Source organism: Anabrus simplex, chromosome 3 (genome assembly GCF_040414725.1).
Source record: "Anabrus simplex isolate iqAnaSimp1 chromosome 3, ASM4041472v1, whole genome shotgun sequence".
NCBI classification, from domain to species: domain Eukaryota; kingdom Metazoa; phylum Arthropoda; class Insecta; order Orthoptera; family Tettigoniidae; genus Anabrus; species Anabrus simplex.
The window spans coordinates 232,683,078-232,701,100 of NC_090267.1; the positions used below are offsets into that span (position 1 = coordinate 232,683,078).

General features: G+C 37.7%; 1 protein-coding gene across 1 annotated transcript in view; it reads right to left on the reverse strand.

Moving 5' to 3' along the window:
* Positions 1-1,999: 1,999 nt before the first annotated feature.
* trbd (trabid) overlaps positions 2,000-18,023 on the reverse strand; it is a 221,841-nt gene continuing 205,817 nt past the window's right edge. The window contains exon 10 of the mRNA XM_067142911.2: positions 2,000-2,927. The gene's annotated coding sequence lies outside the window, so the exon portion shown is untranslated. The remainder of the gene's footprint in view (positions 2,928-18,023) is intronic.

Consider the following 18,023-nt stretch of genomic DNA (forward strand, 5'->3'; position numbering starts at 1 on the left):
GCTACCAACTCTCTTGGTAATGGCTGGAATACATGTACCCATAAATAGTTATGCAATATTAATATTATTAATAGTATCTAGATAATTAATCCAACTGATTCTCAGATGACAGAGTATTCTGAGAATTCTATAGGAAATGAGAATGGACCAGAAGACTGACAGCCTTATCCAAGACCTTATGTGACACCAGATCAGGAGTAAACTTCAGAGGAACACACTCTGAAAAACTTTGAGATAATGACAAGGGTTAGACAGGGTGATGGGCACTCCCCTCTCCTCTTCAATGATTGTGCATTAGAGAAGGTCATCAGAGAGTGACAGAAGGAACTGGATAAACAAAAAGCCTCAAGTGGGATGTACTTGGGACATAAAAGAGAGGGTGCAGTGAAGCAGCTCAATACACTTAGACAGCATGCTGCCAAAATACCTTACCAACATCAGTGATGCCCCCGGTGAACTACAAATGGAATTGGGCAAAATTGAGAAAGTCAACAAGTTCAAGTATCTTGGAGAATGGATGGAACCCAATATCTCAGAAGGAGTAGCACTAACAACCTGGACAAACAAACTAAAGCTGACATACCAAATAATCAAGAACACTTACAATAAGGAGGGTTTCTTTCGCTGTACCAAACTCGAGCAATACCATTTAGTCATCTGTCCAGAAGCCATGCATGCCACTGAGTGGGTGACACTTAAGAGAAAAGGACTGACAAACAAACTGGAGGTCAAAGAGAGAAAGATATTTCAGAAGATACTGGGACCAACCAGAGAAAAGGATGAAAACAGGTGACCCAACCAGGAGTTGTACAGGTAAACTGCGAAGATCACAGACGTAACTAGGAAAAGACGTCTGACTTTCTACAGTCATGTCTCAAGGATGAATCAAAACAGACTGACTAACCAGCTTTTTATTTACTTACTTACCTACTGGAATGATCAACATACCATGGCTAACAGAAGTGATCAAAGACACGCAGGACCGAGGAGTAACAGAAGGTGACATCAAAGACCGATTACCACTCAGAAGGATGTTAAGACAAAAGGGGTTCCAGGATAAAACTCCACGAAAGAAGACAAACACCCTCTGGACGAAGGAGTGAAAGGAACAACATAGCCAGAAAATGCGAGATTACTGGGCAAAAATTAAGGCCTGCTCCAAACAAAATGTTTGATATTGTGGAACTTAGATGGCCAATTCAAAAGGAATATAATAAAAAGAACTAGAAGAACTCACTGTGTTCACAGATCATCTGCTTCCAATTATTTCTATAATTACTGCAAGAGAAAATATGAAAATAAACACACAGTCAAACCACTATATATATCCAAAAGGCTTCCCTAAAACCATCATTAGTTTGAAAACTTCAACGCAGAAGAAGAGTAAGAAATAGTTCACGTTACATGTATTGTGGTTTCTGGTATGAATATGATTCATATTTCACGGTAATCCATATAACAACCTACTGATGAAAGCTAAGTCCAAAATATCTTCTCTTTTTGTGCTTACTGTTCTCCTCATATACATAAGTAAATTCTCTAGACCAAGGCATGAATATGACAAACAGATTAGAGAGGATGTAGGATATGATAGTTACGTAGAAATAAAGAGGTTGCCACAGGATAAGGTGGCATGGAGGGCTGCACCAAACCAAAACAGTTTATGGACTGATTTCTCAAACAACATGTAAATATTATACTTAGTTTCATAAATAACTGCTAGCCTTACAGTCTCACTGCATCTGGGAGTAAAGGTGTTATATACCCAATAAGATAATCATAAATTATAACGAGTAAGGAGCCAAATGATGTCAAATTAAAATGCTTGCACAGGTTTCTTTTAAATTTTGCTTTACGTTGCACCGAACACAGATAGGTCTTATGGCAACGATGGGATAGGAAAGGCCTAGGAGTGGGAAGGAAGCATCTGTGGCCTTAATTAAGGTACAGTCCCAGCTATACACATGGTACACATGGTAGTTGAGTCCATTCGATCATTGATTTAATTTTTTTTTTTGCATTAACCCAGGTAAATTTTTGGCGACAATGGGATCATCTTGCTCTGCAATTTACTTACTTACTTACTTACTTACTTACTTACTTACTTACTTGGATAACTGTTTCTGATAACTACCGCTAAAACAACAGGGATAACATTTCTTTATTTGATCAATTTTAAAGAATACTGTATATAATAATAACCTTTGTAGACATAATAATTTTTGGGTCCATGTCATGCGACTTAAAAAAATTAGACACTTCATAAAAAATATCTGCCTGAAGTCTTACGATTTCTGCTGAAGATACAAGGTAAAATTCCTCCACAACATGTCCAGAACATTTAGATTCTTTCCTCTTTGTGGTATGAATCCAGTATAACATTGTTGTGAAGACCTTTATCACCAGTACGATACAGGAACAGCTATGCACTGCACACCATAGCAACAGTTAGAATTTTTATGCTGCATTAATGTATATTTCTTGAAAGGTTAGTTTTTGTTTCCTTAGTAAATGAACAGCAGCAAGAGCTTTCTTCATTAAACTGCATATTTATGATGATATGCATTAATCTTCCACTAACAGCCTCAAACAGAATTAAACTTTAACCTTTTCCAGGACTCAACAACATAGCTTTAAAGTAGAAAGTCCATAACTTATATCTTTGTAGGAAATAATACAAGAAGGAAAATAATAACAAACAGTTATATATTGGTGAAAAACATATAAAAGAAGTTTTACTGTATTATCTCTCTATGGTAAAGACACTAGAGGAAAGCAAAATCTGTACTCTGTAATTGTGTTTATTATTCAACAAAACAATTTGATAAACTCATGCAAGCAATAAATGAGATTTAACAATAACAACAATGCTGGACCATCATGTTCCCTCTGACTGTGAACGGAGCATGGGACTCGGTACAAGCAGCCTGAAAGACAAGCACAGTTAAACCTTTAACTTACACTCTGCCATCTGATTATAACCAACAGTTCACACTCCCAAACTTGTTGATACAAACTTTAGGCTATACAATTTGGAATCACAAATATGAAACAGAAGAAGGTCTTACTCAGACCTGGGGCAAAACGCTTCTAGATGAAAATGATGATGATGATACATAGCAAGATGACCACTGACTATCAACGAAGAATAAATATCACACCAAATAGCCCAGTGAGATGTCAATGCTTAAAACAAAAGAAAGAAAGAAAGAAAGAAAGAAAGAAAGAAAGAAAGAAACACTGAAGAAGAGAACATTGCAACAATTTGATTCACCTCTAGAATTCTATGATAGAGTGATCTTAAATTTTACTCTTTGGGATTCAGAAGTAAAATTACCAGAAATCACCTTCTTCTGTCAACTGGTCAGACCTGTAAACTTTCTCTCTTTTATACAGTCTCCATTATGAACCGTTTTCTGTTCAGAGGAATTCTACTATCATATAATTATCTAGTTGAACACAATAACATGGATATATTTCTTTCCTGTGACTGAAGTACCAAAAATCTTGGAGTGAAAGACTGTACTTAACATATGTGAAATTTAAGTTTTCCACTCTGTCAAAACTAATGCAAGATTAAGAAATACTAGACAATATCTAGAAAACTTTAATAACAGAAAGACATGTTTTGTTCTTCACAAAACATCATCAGATTCTATCAAATCACTTTTTCTCCCCTTCTAGAATGAAACATGTTTTTCTGTTATTAATTATGTTTTCATTTACAGGTACATTTTTAAATCTTCATATTAGAAAACTTAAATGTTACATGTTAACTAAGTCAATACTAAGAAAGTGACTTAGTAATTTCCACTTCATAAAAAAAAAAAAAAAAAAGACCATATTTGTTAGCCTAATTTACTGTTTTCTGCTTGACTTCATCCTCTTTCTTCATATCTACAGTATGATTCATGAAGATTCCTAGCCAAGATGTTTTACTGTGTTTGTCTCCCTGTCTCTATTTAATCTTTAAATATGCACTAAACACACTTTGATTCTTTCTATCTGAATGAAATTTATAAATTACTAAAAAAAAAACTAAAAAAAAAAAAATGGTCAGTCAATTTTGTAACAGTCCCTTTCACAAAGTAGTACATTTGGTTCTCAAACTACAGCCTGGGACTTCCCTTTATAGTAATCAATCATATTACTCAAAGATACATGGTATAGGAAGTCTTGAAGATTATTACTTTTTAACAGATGTATTAGATCCACCATTTCAACATCATCATTTCACAACTTAAATACACATTCCAGATCCACTCTTTCTATTCCAGTGCACCGCACAAATAAAATTAATAGATCGTTTGTAGTGACCGGCGCCAGATTATGGAATTCCCTGCCAGCTCAGGTCAGAGAAACTAGCTCTTTACAAAGGTTTAAGGTCACCTGCCGAGACTACCTGCTGAGGACAGCTAACTGAATGGTTGAAGTATGAATGTGTGCGCGCCTGAGGATAAGTCATTATTAAGAGTTCTTACTTTTAATTAGTTTTATTATTAACTTAGTAATGTATTTAAATTTGCTCTCAATTCTATTAATTTTTTGTTTGGTTTTAACTATTTTAAATATCTCATAACTTTATGTATGGTTTTGATTAGTATGTGGTTAAGTGGAAGAGAGGGCCTCGAGCCCTAACTTCGCCACTGAAAATAAATAAATAAATAAATAAATAAATAAATAAATAAATAAATAAATAAATAAATAAATAAATAAATAAATAAATAAATAAATAAATAAATAAATAAATAAATAAATAAATAAATAAATAAACAAACAAACAAACAAACAAACAAACAAACAAATAAATAAATAAATAAATAAATAAATAAATAAATAAATAAAACAATATGTCTCTTGAAAAGCGATTAGTCAATGTCAGTATTGAATTCAATATGAAGTTTATTACATGCTTAGAGGTTATGCTTGGAACTGGTTAATATGGAACCTAGTTGTATTTAGTTCTGAATGAGCGTAGGTTATTACAAGTCCTGTTGAAACAGCATTGAATTACATTAGAAGTCTGTTATAACGAGAATTCCTAACGGCGAAAAATTTACTCGCTATAGCGGATTGTCGTTATATCCGATTTTTGTAAAAGTTGAGAAAAACCCCATACACATTACATTCAGTATGAAATGGCAATCAATTTGTTCAAAATTTGAGTTTTCCAGGATATCCACACTGCAGCTTACTTGTTTGTTGTTTTTCAAAATCCGATACTACGTGAAAGTGTATGTTTAATTTCATTCTGAAAAATATATATTACCGTATTTCTCCCAATCCAAGACGACCCCCACTTTTTCCTTCAAAAAATTTCAATCAGGCTTAAAAAGTGCTTTGTAAAATCAAATGAATGTCTTTCTCATAGAGTACGCATTTTTAGACTGTAGACGCCAAACATTGGCTTTAGTTATGCCGTATTTTTTGCGGTTGTACAATTATGCTTTATTTCAGCGGGTTTAATAACCAATAACTTGAAATTGGCATCATAATATCAAAGGGAACTCGAAGATTTTTACCGACAATACACATTCCACGCGTTTCTACAATACGACGATCCATCAGGAAAATATGCTTGCTTACTATGAAACTGTTACCGTACTTTCACTCAGTGTCAGATATAACTGGCTGCCGCTACACACACGTCTTGCTTGCCAGATTCGGCCAACTTCAGCGGCTAGCGATGTATAGGTCTTAATCGGGGACTTCTAAAGTCAACGAACGAGTTTATTGCGCCGCTGTATGGCAATTCCGCTCATGCATTTTTGTGCACATACCTCACAATTTCTTCTTGAACTTCTTTAAAGCGTCCTTGGTGCGGGCCACTGAATGCATTTTTTGTGCAGTACGCATTTTTAAGCTATCTTTGTCTTCACGGTAACGCCGAATATTGGCTTTAGTTAGGCTTATGCCGTATTTTCTCGCGGCTGCACAATTATTATACATTTCCGAGTGTTTAATAGCCATTAACTTAAAATTGGCATCATAACATCGACGAGAACCCGTTGAAAATTTGCCGGCAATACCTGTTTCACATATCTTTACAATACGACGATCCATCACGAAAATATTCCTGCTGTCTATAAAACTTAATTTTACTACGCGTCAGGTACAGCAAACGCGTTATAACTCTGCTACTGAGTAGCCATGGCCTTTCTAAGAATTCAAAGGCTCGCATGTTTTGATGTCATTCTGCAGATTTGAGAAACGTTTTTGTAGAGGATAAGAGAATGTTATTCTCTCTTCACTATTTTCCGAGATCCATTGACATTACACATAGGCACTGTATGACTGGTCGCTGCGGCTAGCGATGTAGGCCTATGATAAAGAGGCGGTCGTTTGTCAACGAGTTTTGTGTGTGCGCGCGCGCGCGCGCGGGGGAGTGAAAAGAAACAGCGTGGTTACTGCGGTAGTTGCCAGTGGTGTTCATTACTATCAGGCCACGAATGCAAAACAACCCTTAATTTTTCACGTGAGATTCTGAGAAAAAACGTTGTCTTGGATTCGGAGCAATACGGTATCACTCCAGAGGTTTCTGTGGCAAACATTTCAGTTTTCTTTTCCAAACGGCATCACCTAACCTAACCGTATATGTATCATGAAAACCTATTTGAAACGCATGTAGAGAAACGATAACCTCCTCGTTAAAAATTGACATGGGAATAGCTTTCCGAAATTTAACTAGATGCGAGAAAATATAAACTATCCTCTGAAATCAGTGGTGTACCCTGCCATATCTTGAGGTGTATCACTTTCTTACTTAATTTCAGGATACGGTATACTATTAAAATTAAGAGATCGTTTACTTCAGCCTTCATTTTTAAAGAGTTAACAACTGCTATAGGCCACGTTATTTACACATTTATTACGAAAACGTGTTATCCTCTTTCATTTCAAATTTTCTTTTGAGAACAGCAGTTGACGGGTATTACTAATAATAATAATGTTATTTGCTTTACGTCCCACTAACTATTTTTACGGTCTTCGGAGACGCCACGGGTATTACTAATCCACTCCAATATCGCTTTCGAATGTTGACGAGAGAGCTCGCAAATGCACATAGCGCGAAAACTATACCGTACCTAAGATGATCGATCGCATTTTGTGGACGTTTCAGTTTTGTTATTCAAATAGCATCTTATATCCTAACTTATCTGTACTATATGTATGATGAAATCATATTTCAAGCGGAAGTAGAGAAATTATAACCTCCTCGCTACAAATTTACATGATAATAGCCTTTCCGCAGTGATTTAGTTAGAACAAAATATTTACAGGAACTCACCTTATTAATTCAGCAATTCCAAATTTCTCTCGTATTGGGTGTCAAAATCAGTGGCCTCATATTTACGATAAGTTGTTTCATCAGCTAACGTCTCCCCTTTCGTAGCCATGACTTGACATACGGTTGTTGGTTAAATCTATGCACAGGAAGTCCAACGCTGCTTATGAAAATAAGTCTGCTTGATCTTACAACCAGCAGCTTATTTCTCTTTTCGGTGTGGATTTCATTCATGGTACTGAAAGCTCTGTCAGCTTCTGCTGAAAAAATGGGAATGGTCTGTACAGTCTTGATTAGAGGCATTAACTCCACTGGAATTTCTTTGGTCTCGACAAAAGCATTAATGTTCCTCCTTTTATCTGACATGTGGAAAAAGTCACAAAGTTTGCCAACACTCTCATCACCATAGCAAATATCCAAAGTAGAAGTGGAGGGCCAATTACTTTTGTATAGTATCTTTGAACCACTGATAACTTTTGTCATTCTCTCATGTCTCTGCTGACTAGAGCTGGAACCAAGATGAGATGATGTGGACCCATTTTCCATAAGCCTGTTATTTAAATTGTTCACAGGACTTCTGAAAAACTGATTTCTGTCAATTTTTAAAAATTTTTAGAATCATGTAATCCTATGTTTCTAAACTTTTCGTTTTCTGCTGCTTTAAGAACTGTTCTGCAGTATTCTCCAGAAGCCGAGTTACACATAGATTCAAACACTTTTATAGTGCGCTTTATTGCATTTTGAGCCTTTGTCAGATTTGTCTCTCTTTTCTGTAACTCTAAAGAACAGCTAACTCAACAAGAGCATTATACATAATTGCAATATTTTCTAGAAATTCTACACATTTAACATATTTTCTAGATCTTGGAATTCTGCCCTTTCTTTGGAGTCTCTCTGGTGGTCATTTTTGGCTTCACTAAAATGTTTTACTAGTGCACTATAGTTTTCCCAGACATCATTTACAGTTCTCTGGCTTGATGCTACCCATCGTATTGTAAACGTTTTCCAATCTTCTTAACTCTTTGTTCCAGTGAAGCAGCACAAATCTTTAGTACCCTTTGATTTTTGGGAGACATGCTGTATAAAGAATACAATTTGTCAAAGAAAGAATGGAAATGGTTAACACCTTTAACTTCATTTCTTGTAACAGAAACGGCCAATTCCAAGCAATGGTTTAAACAGTGCCAGATTACTATATCTGGAAATAACTTTAAAAACTGTGCTCCTACTCCATTTTTTCACATGCTAGACCAACTAAATGTTCCGCCAGAAAGTTTTCATTCATCCAATATGAAGAAAGATTCTTGAATATCTCTCGAGTAATAACATCTGCTGTAGTTGATTCATATTCTATCAAGTCCCGAAAAAAGGAAACAACTTCAAAATTATCTGAAAGAGTTCATCTCAAACATAATACTAAAACAGATTTTACACTAATTGTTGTTGATCTGTCAATCATAATACTGATTCCCCTCTTATTTTCTGTTATAGAATTTGTTATTTTATTTCTCATTTCCTGTGAAATGTGTTCAATAATATTAGCACAACTAAAATTTGTATGAAGAACTCGTCCCATATTTAAACTATTTAATTGTTGAAGTTCAACATAAGCCTGGATGTCTACGAAGGGTCTATTTCTTTTCGCAATTGAGTATGCTGTTTGAAATACTTGAACGGTGGTATTTCGAACGGTGGTTTCTAGGTGTTTGACATTCATAGTGTCCAAGCAACTTTCAAATATCTTTTTATTAGATTCTGACTTTCGTAACATAGCTGTTTTGGTGAGATTCTCAATTTTTGTCCTCAAATATTTTTCCAAAGGCTTGTTTGTTGTTGATTAATATTATTTCCATTGGAATGAACCTTGCATTCTACCCATACTTTCATTAGCATAAGTCCTGCCCCTTTAGAAACTCCTAATCCTAATATACTTCCCCCTTTACATATATTGCAGCCTAAATTTTTATTTTCTGCAAATAACCACTTGTTCTCTGACAAACAATAACGGTACTGAGACACGTTCCAACAGTCTGGAAAATTTTGTTTTCGGTAGCTAGGTCCTTCAATTTCACAGTCGATGGTAGAAGGTGTAGAACCATAACCTAGATTCTCCCTTGAATCTGCATCACACGTTTCAGCAACACTTAACCCAGGCCCTGTCTTTATAAACACGTCTTTAATGAAACTAATGTTCTCAGAACTCCATTCAGTTTCGTTTTTACTTGAGCCATCACACACCATATTAGTATTCTTTGATTCTTCATATTCACCCCCAGTACGGTTTTTTTGAACCCAGCCACTTCAGTAAATTCATGGTCACACTCACAACTCATTTTCACAGCCACTGGAAAACTGGAAGGTACTATGGGGCTACTGATGTTCATTAACTGCAGAGAGATTCCATAATATCTGCTTCAAAGCAACACATTGAGCAAAACATAAAATAAAACTTGGATTCACACAAACATAATGAGTGGAAGAAAGTTGTTGTGCTCACTTCCCGCTGAATCCAGTAGCAATGTAGCCAACCTTAAAGAACCAGAAAACCGCACAGGAGTGTAAAAGCAATCGAACCTTATGAACATAAAACCGTAAGGTTCGATATTAATCCGCTAGGGCACATGATGTTTCAGCGCTATTATAAGATTTTCTTACTGAATGTAAAAAGGTAAACCTTATGAACATAAAACCGTAAGGTTCGATATTAATCCGCTAGGGCACATGATGTTTCAGCGCTATTATAAGATTTTCTTACTGAATGTAAAAAGGTAACGTCATTCTAAAGCGGGAAAATATTTTCCGGAACAGTGTTCCGGTCCAACTAAACCACTGCCTTTCCGTAATTTAACGGACGCGAGAAAATATAAACTAACCTCGTAATCTGCCATATCCTGAGGTGTAGGCCTATCTCATTCTTACTTAATTGCGGTATTTAGCATTAAAATTAAGCGATCGTTTATTCAGCACTTATCTTTAACGAGTTAACAACGGTTATCGGACACGTTAGTTACGCATTTATTACGAAGACATGTTCTCCTCTTTCATTTCCTCGCCTCTGAATGTCGACGAGAGAGCTCGCTAGTGGGCATAGCGAGAAAACGATACGGTACCGAAGATGATCGATCGCATGCAGTATAATGACCGGGCGCATAAACATCAGCAACGTAAAAGATCGAGCGTGCATCATCGCTCATAATAACGGATGCGTCAGTGATAGTTTTCTCGCTGTAACCGAAGGATAATACACAGTTTAATATAGGAATTTTGAAGGGACGGACAAAAGTTGTCATTATAACGGGATTCTCGTTATATGCCGTACTCGCTATAGCGGACTTCTACTGTAAAAATAATGTTTCTGAGTTATATGTAACTGATCTAAACGTATGTCATGAGACTATATACGACTGGGAGCAATTACAATTTTGCTTTATGTCGCACTGACACTGATAAGTTTTATAGATGTTGATGATTCTCATAGGGAACCTGAAATATTTGTCCCAAATGAGTAAATTTATAGTACCAACATAAATGGTCGTTTATTGGGCATTATACATTTTCCAGCTAACTCATTCCTGGTTGCCAGCGAATCGCCTCAGTATGCAAAGTTGAGCTCATCAGTTGGTAAATAGCACACCTACCAAGACGCATGGCTAATGCATACCATGGAGGCCACTGCGTAGGCTACTTAGAGCCACCAGCAGTGCCAATGCACTATGAGAAACTTTGTCTCATTACCAAAAGTTGATGCCTGCCTGGCCATCAGATGATATAGATGTTGATTCCCATAGGGTATTTACTAACTGATGAGCCCAACTTAGCACACTGGGGTGAAATGCTGGCTACCAGGAATGAGTTAGCTGGAAAATTTATAATGTCCAATAACGGACCATTTATATTGGTATTATAAATTTACTCATTCGGGACAAATATTTCAGGTTCCGTTTGGGAATCAACATCTACACATCTGATGGCCAGGCAGGCATCAATTTTTGGTAACGAGACAAAGTCTCTCATAGTGCATTGGCACTGCTGGTGGCTCCAAGTAGCCTATACAGTGGCCTCCACGGCAGAACACATCACACACACATCACATCACATCACAACGCTTCTCGCCTGGTGCAAGGGGAAACTTCGCCACAGCACCTCCAAGATTTTTGCTCGGCCGGGTGGCCCTCAACTTTACTTGCTACCCAGCCGACCTCAAATAGGATATAGGATGACGCCTCATTGGCAGTCGGCCTTCCCCACCCACCATGTCTTACTGCCTAATACCCGGAGTAGATCCAACTATCTCTGAAGATGCCATCTACCACGACCTTCGTACAGCCGGCATCCCAGTTTATAACGCCTACCGATTGATGGATGACATAACTTTCACTCCAACATCGCAGATTTTGGTACATCTCCCGGGAGAGGACGACCTGCAACGCCTCTTTGCCTCCGGAGCGACCATTCGCCATAAGACCTACGCAGTGGTGCCAACTCCGCCGTCCATTCAAGACCCGCCACCATCGCCGCAGCAGCAACCGCCATCCTTCCATGCCAAGTTTAGTTGCGTCCTACGCGAGATTACACCTGACATCTCCGAACGGGCGGTCCTCCAGGAACTCCACGCGGACGGCGTTCCCGCCCGACACGTGATTCGCATCCACAACACCAACAGCCCTACTTATATGGTGCGGCTCCAGCTTCCCAGTGCCGAAGACGTTCAACATCTCATCCGTACCGGCGCTTGTATCAACGGCCACCGCCACAAAGTGGAGCCCTCTCGTTCTCCACCCCAACCTGTTCGCTTCCCTTCAGCTAATTCACATCGTCGCCCCCGGCCAGACGCTCCTCCTGTTCCACTTCCCACAAGTCTGTCAACCCCCTCCCCCACCTCGTTTCATTCCCCCACCTCTTCCGATATTCGACCTTCTACGTTTTTTTTATCACTTCTCTTTCTAATATCAAAGCCATCCTCCATCTCCTCACCTTGCATCTCCACCCAAGACCTCTCTTCTAACTTTCATCTTTCCCATTTTTGCACTTCACCTTTTCCCCGACCACCCTTGCACTCCCCTCTGAATATTTCATCCTTGCACACATCCCCGATACCTATAATACTATCCGCACACACCTCCTAATCCCATACATCAAATTACCCTCCTCTCCATAACATTGCTTCTCCAACCAGCCGAAACTCCTGGCCAGAGTGAAGGCGTTACCTGCAGGGTGGCCTGCCCCTCCCCTTCAGGAAGGGGAATGAAAGCATTTGTAGTTAGTTAGCCTCCACGGTATGCACTAGCCATGCATCTTGGTGGGTGTGCTATTTACTGACTGACGAGCCTAACTTAGCACACTGGGGCAAAACACTGGCTACCAGGAATGAGTTAGCTGGAAAATGTATAATGTCCAATAACGGACCATTTATATTGGTATTACTGATAGGTCTTACGGCGACGATGGGGTAGGAAAGGGCTAGGAGCGGGAAGGAAGCGGCTGTGGCCTTAATTAAGGCACAGCCCCAGCATTTGCCTGGTGTGAAAATGCAAAACCACAGAAAACTATCTTCAGGGCTGCTGACAGAGGGGTTCGAACCCACTATCTCCTGGATGCAAGCCCACAGCTGCGCGTCAGACTGGGAGCACTCAGTAAAATGTTTACTAGCTCTAGTGGTTGAAATGAACGTACAGTGAGAGCTCAGTGAAGCTGAGTAGGACATAATGATCTGTGCCCACCAATTTGGTCTTTCTATCTGTGAGATATCTTACATCTTTAGAGATGAGCCTTGCACCCCTAGAATTTCATGTTTCACATCCTTAACTTTTTCATAGCTTACAAATATTCTTTCACTAAAATGAATACTCCCCCTCATCAAATCTACCCTATCTCTATGATAAACACTTTACAATACTCTTACAATTTAACAGTTACAATTTTATGTCATCCTTCCAGCTCCCTGTACTTTTATCACCACTCCCTAGTCCCCTTCATTTCCCTGAAGTAACCTCCTTACAATCCTCGTAAACAAACCACCTTGCGGTTCAAGTGAAGGCTATGTGAGCACAGATTCCTATCTTCTACCCACCCATTTGAATCTATAAATCTCACTTCAGTTTCCCACATACTCACTTGATAGATTCATTAAAGTTATTAGAAATATTTAAGTTGTGCATGAACTTGATGCATTTGATGTGTAATATACTGTAAATTTTGGGTGAATTTCTAAGTGTCTGCATTGTAATAATGTTCAAAGCTACCGTGAAAATGTTAAGCTATTTTCTGAAAATTTTCTCTTAATTTCTTTGCAATTGCTCTTCATTATTATGTTATTACTAAGGTTCGGATGTTAAGAAAAAAAATCATACCTCAATCCTAAGGTCATTTTACCCAAAATCTGAGAAATACTGTAACTGTAAATGATGGGTTGCCAACCCCATTTAAAGCAATTTTATTTAGCGTATAAATGCATATTTAAGCCATTTTATTGCTTTGGTCATATTTTGCTCATTTTAGTGATACAAGGCCATATTTGGTTATATTTTGATGATTTTTGTTCAAGTTGAGGAGTTGTTTTTATCAAGGTACATGTTATCTGCATAAATTTTCATACATACAGGATTTCAAAATACTTAGCAGATGTATTTTTCTTTCTTTTCCCAAAAGAGATCAGTAGCAGGTTTAGAATATATGATTCCAAGAGAGAGATGCTGTACGAAGGTACACTGACAGATACAAAAAAACATGCTAATTATTTATTTTTGGTTATTATTTAGGAAAATAGAATGGGAACTGTTCCTCAGGGCTGTGATACTGTATGAATGTATAAATGTATTTACCTAATGTAGCTTTGTCAGTTTGCATGATAAAATGTGTCGGCTATATTATCGCTAATCATTTTTTGACATGTTTAATGTTATCAATGCTCTAATACTTGCTACCTCTCCCAAAAAAATCTGAGTCGTATTTTAACTTTTAAGGTCATATTTAGCTACTATTTAACGCATATTTGCTTGCATATTTTGTACATCTTTTGCTCATAAACTTCCGAACCCTACTTATTATACAACTTGCATATCTTTTTAAAATGTGTTTTTTGTTTCTTTTCTTAATGCACTTCCTTTTTATTCTTCATTTTGCTATCATGAAATTTTTTGCTTTGATATATTTTGTCATAATTTTTATTTTCATGAAATTATGTGCTGTATTTTTGATGTTGTCGTGTAATTTATATTTTAATTTTACTTTGTTGTCATACTACTGTAAGCAAGCATTGCTACCAGGCTATCTCCCAACTGCAATGTATTTGTTAATAATAATAAACATAACATTCTGCAACTTATGATTTGTTCAGTGACAAAGCTAGTAATCAATGAAATGAGTATGCAGAATGCCTTATCTTAAATTTTTGTGTAGAATCAGATCTATATGATGACTAGGCTTGATAATTTGAAATAAAAATTGAGCATTCTGATTTGTACATTTAGCATTTTGTTGTGTTTACACATTTGTAATTTAGCAATTTATAGTGTTTGAAGGAAAAAAATAGAATTAGACTAAATTCTGATACATGCATTCTGATAATCTGAATAAGAATTTAAATTTGCATTCACAAAGAGCTAATAAAATGAAAATGAAAATGCACAAAGGATAATAAAACTGTACACTCATTTTAAATTGATACAGGCTAAAGCATACCATAGAAAAAAAGGAACAAATATATACCGATGCAGAATCAAAATAATAAAAAGAAAATATACAAAATTAACTGGTCATATTCATGAATCAGTGGTACTGCAGAAGAAAATCATAGAACATACCTGAACATTCAGTTTGCCATTCAGGTTCTCCTATCACAAATTGATTTTACTGAAATACATCACATGTTCATAAAAAATAGAACACCTTGAAAGACTAGAGATAGGAAATTCATATTCACAGAACATGTTCAGTATGTGTCCTGTTGCCTAGGAGGCACTGGGTCCTCCATGGACACTGACAACTTGTTCCATGCGTGGTGGCATCGATGTGTATACGGCGTGAATGACATCCTGGGGTATAGCCATCCATGCTGCATTCACCTGGTTCCACAGTTCATCTTTGGTGGTTGGCATTGGGGCACAGTGCCGCACCCGTCGTTTCACCACATCCCACACATTTTCGACTGGTGACAAGTCCGGTGATCGGGCAGTCCAAGGCAACAGTCTGACATCCTGTGACAACAAGAAGTAACGTGCTCGTGCAGCAACATGTGGTCATGCATTGTCCTGTTGAAATATGGCGTCTGGAGTGTCGTGCAGAAAGGGTATGGCTACGGGTTGCAGGATATCATTCACGTGGGTCAAACTGGTCACAATGCCCTGGACACGCACCAACTGTGATTTGTGGTCGTACTCAATAACACCCCACACCATAAGGCCGTAAGTTGGTGCTGTATGTCTTGTGCAAATGCAGTCAATGTGATGCCTCTCCCTCTGTCTGCAGCGAAACAAAATGCAGCCATCATTTTTAAAACAAACAGAACCTGAATTCATTTGAAAACATTATCTGCTGCCATTCCCGTCCCCAGTGATGTTGTTCCATACACCATTGCAGTCTAGCATGTTTATGCACATTAGTCAAAGGTAGGCGGAGAAGTGGACGATGTGCCAGAAACTAAGACCATAAGAAACGGCGAAGGACTGTCACTCCTGATAGTATACGATGAGTTACACTTTTCCACTGTTGCACCAGAGCCAAGGAGGATGTAAATCTGTCCTGCAATGCCATTCGGATGAGGTGTTGATCTTCTCAGTGGGGGGTCTGAGTGGTGCGACCAGGCCCATCTCATCATGTTCTACGGCCTTCTCCAAACCATTCTGTACACACCCGTTGCACTGCCAACACACTTCGTCCCACACAAGCAGCAATTTTGCGGAAGGATGCATCACGTTCTCTCATGAGAATTATGCGCACTCTTTCAAACTCATTCATTTGACGGTATGGTTCTCGTAAATGACTGTGAAGCATCCTGCACATCTGCTCAAGTCACACTGATCCATTACCTTCGGTTTATAGCGACAACAAGAGCCACAGGCACATTTTACCAGTTGGTGGTGGTCGCGCAGAGATATTGGATGTGGACCTTGATCCTGAGGGCCAAAATGATTTAAATATTAATCATTTCTTCAGAACATACTAATGCACATGTATTGTGAATATAAACTTCCTATCTCTAGTCTTTCAAGGTGTTCTGGTTTTTATGAACATAAGTGTATCTTTCAGCATCTACACTGTTTGCAGGAACCTAAATATATTGTAAACTCTTGGTATTTGAGTTTTACAGTCAACAAGGAAGAGTGCGAATTGGAGGTCAATGATCCACTGACCGACCCACGAGCTTCCAGGACAAGGCTAAAGAAGAAGAAGAAGAAGAAGAAGAAGAAGAAGAAGAAGAAGAAGAAGAAGAAGAAGAAGAAGAAGAAGAAGAAGAAGAAGAAGAAGAAGAAGAAGAAGAAGAAGAAGAAGAAGAATTTGCAACCAGTACAAGGGTGCACAAACTCCTGGATTTAAGTTCAAAAAGCGAAATCGACAACCTAAATGAAGTTTTTATTTTTTTTAAAATCCTGTTATTTAGTTCTTTTTCTAGGTTGAACCATGTTATTTTCTGTACATTACGTACAGTTTGCCGACGTTTTAAATACATTGCAGTATTCTTTGTCAAGGCAACTGAAATACCCCTACTCGATCCGAGGTAAGATAAAAAAATTCCTGGTTTTGCAGTTATATTGAATTTTAGTAAATTTTGCATTTCAAAACATATCAAGAAGTGGTTTGCAGGGCATCAGAAATTAAGATACAAAAGTATAATCCTTCATAAGCATTTTGCTATTGCAAAAATCTAACAACAACAACAACAATAATATCGTAAACTCTCAGCAACCGTACGCAGACATTTTAATGCGACGTCATCTGGCGGTTTGCTCACCAATTTTGATGTTCCGATTTGCTCTAAGCCTACTAGATGGCAGAATGAACCAAATGGTTGGATGACCAATTCATTTCCTTACAATGGCAATTATGCTAAATTACCCGAGTCACTCATGGGATATAGTATTATGTAATTACAACTTTTGCCCCTTCAAAGTACCAAACAAAACATACAGTACATATAATGAAACTGTTTGTTGGTATTGGAAAAACCTGTCAGCCACGAATATTATGTACACCAAGAGAATTCAAATTTTCTAGTTACTTTACTGTCAAAATATTTTAATGTCTAAATTAGGTGTAGCCAACACTCCTCGTCTTAGATATTGTATTTCTCTTTGTAAAACCAAGAAGAAAATGCTATACAGCATCACTGAAGTTAAATGGGTCTCCATACTTTTACCTGCCAGTGGTTGGTAAATGAGCAAAATGCTCACAGTCATTGAAAATCGTCTGGTCTTTTAACAGCACGTAGTTTTCAACTTTGAGTTCTGGTATACCTTCGCAAAGCAGCTTTGTGAGAAGAACGGATGCACTGACATGTGCATCTGAGACTTTGAGAAAGGACAGGGAGGGAGGAATTATCAGCGTCTGCAGTAGTGAACAATCTGCTTCATGCACGACCAGTCGCATTCGCGCTGATTTCTGTGTGTTATAGTTTTCCAATATATATGTTACCAGTATTTTTCACACTAATGAATGTAGTGTATATTATTTTTCAAATTGAATACAGGAACTACTAGACTGCCGTGTCTACCTGAAGAACTTAGCAAAAGAACTTTTGAAA